We start from the raw sequence: 5,378 nt of genomic DNA on the forward strand, positions 1-5,378 counted from the left end.
TTACCCTCAGAACAGAGCCTCAATTATTGAGGCATGGAACTCTACAAGTGTTCGAAAGCATTCCACGGGATGCTGGCCCATGTTGAATCCAACTTCCCCACAATTGTGTCAAGTTGGCTGGATGTCCTTTGGTGGTGGACCATTCTTGATACACACGGGAAACTGTTGAGAGTGAAAAACCAAGCAGTGTTGCAGTTCTTGACACAAACCTCGTTCAAAGGCATTTAAATATTTTGTCTTATCCATTCACCTCTGAATGACACAAACACAATCCATGTCTCAATTGTCTCAAGGCATAAAAAGTGGATTCAACAAGTGACATCAATAAGGGATCTTAGCTTTCACCTAAATTCACCTGATCAGTCTATGTCATGGAAAGAGCAGGTGTTCATAATGTTTTGTACACTCAGTATAGATTACTTCAATAAAAAGGGTTGTAATATTTGGTCATTTGTAAAAGCTGCAGTATTAGAATATTGAAAGTGACATCAATAAGGGATCTTAGCCTTTTAAATGTAATTTATCTGATATAGAAAAGTCACAAAAGGTGTGAGTTTGAGTAAGGATGGTCACAAAAGTGTCTGACCTAACGCAGTGTCTGACTTAACGCTGCAGTGTCTGACCTAACGCTGCAGTCTCTGACCACACTGCAGTGTCTGTCCTAACGCTACAGTGTCTGACCTAACGCTGCAGTGTCTGACTTAACGCTGCAGTGTCTGACCTAACGCTGCAGTCTCTGACAACCAACGCTGCAGTGTCTTTGTCTAAACGCTACGCTGCAGTGTCTGACCTAACGCTGCAGTGTCTGACCCACTAGAACGCTTGTGTGTGTGTGTGTGTGTGTGTGTGTGTGTGTGTGTGTGTGTGTGTGTGTGTGTGTGTGTGTGTGTGTGTCAAAAATGCCTGAATGCGAGTGCAGCAACACTACTAACAGATGTTGCCCATGTTCACCTATTCCCCCGTTTTAGCTTGCGATCACTTTGCCATTCATTTTTACACAGGCCTCTTTATAAGGGACATAGTCCACTTTTATCAGATGGAAGACATCTTTTGCACCTAGTGCTGCATCAAAGTCACACACATTTCCTCATCATTATTGGTCAGCCATTGTGTCCATCTTGGTTGAATCCTGCCGACTCATGGTGGCCATTTTGTTTGTTGATTCTCTGTGTTGGGTCAATTCACAGCTGCAAAGTCTTGTGTTTGTGTGTTTGATCTCCATGTTGGACGTTGTGCCGTATTGTCTACGTGTCGGAGTGTCATTTTAATGGTTTATTTGCTTTACATAACATAATGGTGTCACAGGTGAAGTGCRTTAGTAGCAGCGCTATTACATTAACTGTACTACAGTATGTAGTGTTATCATCACACCCATTCCCCTCTCACTTGTGTCTTGTGTGTTTGCATGTGGGTGTGGGCATGCAGTGAAACTGTAATTCTTATGTCTGTTTTAACATGGATTCATATTTGACCGTAATTATCAAGTCAAAAATCCTTATTTTTTCTGTAATGTACATCATGTAATGTACGTTATCTGTGTAAAGGGTAATGTACAAAGCAGCGGAGGCTGGTGGGAGGCGCTATAAGAGGAGGGACTCATTGTAATGGCTGGAATGGAATAAATGGAATGGTATCAAACACATGGAGAMCACGTTTGACTCCGTTCCATTAATTCCATTCCAGCCATTACAATGAGCCTGYCCTCCTATAGCTCCTCCCACCAGCCTCATCTGGTACAAAGAGACAATGCCTAAATATAAAACATWATATTTTTGTTTTGTAAACATAATATCTGTCCCCGCCCATTCCCTTCACAGCTTCCTGGTTAGCTTCATGGTTGACGCCAGGGGCGGAGCCATGCGGGGTTGCCGCCACAACGGCCTGCGCATCATCATCCCACCGCGGAAGTGCAGCGCTCCCACGCGGGTGACCTGCCGGCTGGTAAAGAGGCACCGCCTGGCCACCATGCCTCCCATGGTGGAGGGAGAGGGCCTGGCCAGCAGGCTGATCGAGGTGGGGCCTGTCGGAGCCCAGTTCCTCGGGTAAGATACCGGAGATGGAGAGATTGAGGGAGAGGGTTAGTGTGAGAGAGGTAGGAGTATACAGAATCCTGGGAGAAAGAGGAAGAAAGAGTGAGAGAGTGAGAGAGAGAGAAACAGAGCGAGGGAGAATGAAATAAAGAGAAGTGATGTCAGAGATCTATGTTGTGACAGAGCAGAGTGGGTGCTAGGATAGAAACAGAAGAGAGAGTGTGTTCGTCAAAGGACACTGTAAGCTCACTGTATGAATGAAAACCTGAGAATTTTGCGGCCCCTCTTCATTTTCTCAGATTCATTTCACCCTGTCTATGCCTTAATAAAGCTATCTCTGCTCTTTGCTTCCTCCCAGCGCCAGGGGCCTTGCTTGTTACCTTTTTAACAGCCTGGCCACATTCTAACTCTAAATCAACTCTTCATGTGAAAGCGAACTGTTTCTATAAGACACGTGGAAACAAAAAATTCCACATGGAAAGAAAAAACTGCAAAAAATAAGCATTGCTCCATGATTGATTTGATATGTAGATTGGTAAACCACTAGGAGAGGCTGTCTACCAATAATATAATAACTTCCACTTTGAAAGTCCCTGTATATTTAAAGCCCAGTGTTTTATAGCGTTACATCCTATTGATGGCCTCCACTCCACTCAGCCAAAACCCAACAGTATACACTAGTCACCCGTTATTCTGACTACTCCCGCTCTCTTTCCCCTACTGCTGCTAACGGACGGTTGGTCTCACAGTAAACTGCACCTTCCCACTGCCCCACCCCCTCTTAACGAGGGTGAGAGCCTCGTTAGCCGCATCCTGCAGCTCGGGCCACCCGGGACAAAATTCCTCGGGTAGGGGAGAAAAAAACCCGCATATGAAACAATCCACGGATGCTACTGCTACTGGTTCCATTTGATATCACCCTCCTTTTATATTACGACCCACCTCTGTGATGTGTTGTGTTTGTGTCCGTGTCTGTGACCTCACCTGGATGATATGTGTGCTAGTGGCGTGCTAGTGGCGTGCTAGTGGCGTGCTAGTGGCGTGCTAGTGGCGTGCTAGTGGCGTGCTAGGGGCGTGATCCACTTGTGCTCTCTGTCGTAACATCTCAGACACTACCCACTTACCTTTTGTCTCCTTAACTTGTGGTTGGCCTTCAATGTTTAGTGCCGTCTGTCTGTCTGTTCAACCTCATCGTTTTATTGGTTAATTTGGTACATGGTGGATGCTCCTCCGTTTAGCATGACTGTCCCATAGGTATTGTAGTTGACACACTGTACTGTGCTCATCTGGTAATTTTTATTTTTATTTTATTTTAACCTTTATTTAACTAGGCAAGTCAGTTAAGAACAAATTCTTATTTTCAATGACGGGCAGGAACAATGCTGTGTAAGGGGGATTTGACCAAGAAGGAAAGTGATGGAGTGCAGCATCAGATGACCTGGCCTTCATAATCACCGACTTCAACCCAATTGAGATGGTTTGGGATGAGTTGGATCGCAGACCGAAATAAAAACCGCAAACAAGTGCTCAGGATTGTGGGAACTCCTTCAAGACTGTTGGAAAAGCATTCCAAGTGAAGCTGGTTGAGAGAATGCCAAGCGTGTGTAAAGATGTGATCAAGACAAAGGGTGGATACTTTGAAGAGTCTCACATATAAAATATAATTTTAATTTGTTTAACACTTTTTTGAGGTTACAGTTGAATATATACAGTTGAAGTTCGGAAGTTTACATACACTTAGGTTGGAGTCATTAAAACTCATTTTTCAACCAGCCACAAATTTCTTGTTATCAAACTATAGTTTTGGCAAGTCGGTTAGGGACATCTACTTTGTGCATGACACAAGTAATTTTTCCAACAGTTGTTCACATACAGATAATTTCACTTATAATTCACAGTATCACAATTCCAGTGGGTCAGAAGTTTACATACACTAAGTTGACTGTGCCTTTAAACAGCTTGGAGAAATTCCAGAAAATTATGTCATGGCTTTAGAAGCTTCTGATAGGCTAATTGACATCATTTGAGTCAATTGGAGGTGTACCTGTGGATGTATTTCAAGGCCTACCTTCAAACTCAGTGCCTCTTTGCTTGACATCATGGGAAAATCAAAGAAATCAGCCAAAAAAACTGTAGACCCCCACAAGTCTGGTTCATCCTTGGGAGCAATTTCCAAATGCCTGAGGTACCACGTTCATCTGTACAAACAATAGTACGTACGTATAAACACCATGGGACCATACCGCTCAGGAAGGAGACACGTTCTGTCTCCTAGGATTAACGTACTTGGTGCGAAAAGTGCAAATCAATCCCAGAACAACAGCAAATGACCTTATGAAGATGCTGGAGAACAGGTACAAAAATATCTATATCCACAGTAAAATGAGCTTATATCGACATAACCTGAAAGGCGCTCAGCAAGGAGAACTGCCAACCGCATAAGCCAACTACGTTGCAACTGCACTCAGACAAAGTGTTTGGAGCTCGGGATGACAAAATATAATTGCATAATGACCATGTATGTTGGAGAAAAGGATCTTGCAAGTCGAAGGAACACCATCAACCTGGCACGGGTGGAGCATATGTTGGGGGTGCTGGCTTTGCATGTCAGGGTGGTTGGTGCACTTCACAAAATTAGATGGCATCACAAAGCAGGACAATTGTCAATATATTGAAGCAACATCTCAGACATCAGTCAGGAAGTTAAAGCTTGGTCCGCAAATGGGTCTTCCAAATGGACAATGACCCCAAGCATACTTCCAAAGTTGTGGCAAAATGCTTAAAAGACAACAAAGCAAGGTATTGGAGTGGCCATCACAAAGCCCTGACCTCAATCCTTGAAAATTTGTGGAGAACTGAAAAGCGTGTGCGAGCAAGGAAGGCCTTACAAACCTGACTCAGTTACATCAGCTCGTCAGGAGGAAGGGCCCAAATTCACCAATATTGTGGAAGCTTGTGGAAGGCTACCGAAACGTTTGACCCAAGTTAAACAATTTAAAGGCAATGCTACCAAATACTAATTTAGTGTATGTAAACTTCTGACCCCTGGAAATGTGATGAAAGAAATAAAAGCTGAAATAAATTATTCTCTACTATTATTCTGACATTTACATTCTTACAATAAAGTGGTGATCCAACTGACCTAAGACAGGGAATTTTTACTAGTTAAATGTCAGGAATTGTGAAAAACTGAATTCAAATGTATTTGGCTAAGGTGTATGTAAACTTCTGACTTCAACTGTATGTTATTTCATGTTTTTGATGTCTTCACTATGATTCTACAATGTTGAAAATATAAAAAAAAAGAAAGAAAAACCCTTGAATGAGTAGGTGTGTCCAAACTTTTAA

The 5,378-nt window shown here is 43.0% G+C and overlaps 1 pseudogene; it reads left to right on the forward strand.

Annotated features, from left to right (window-relative positions):
• LOC111980852 (ankyrin-2-like) overlaps positions 1-5,378 on the forward strand; it is a 371,288-nt pseudogene that overhangs the window by 323,327 nt on the left and 42,583 nt on the right.

Source organism: Salvelinus sp. IW2-2015, linkage group LG3 (genome assembly GCF_002910315.2).
Source record: "Salvelinus sp. IW2-2015 linkage group LG3, ASM291031v2, whole genome shotgun sequence".
NCBI lineage: Eukaryota > Metazoa > Chordata > Actinopteri > Salmoniformes > Salmonidae > Salvelinus > Salvelinus sp. IW2-2015.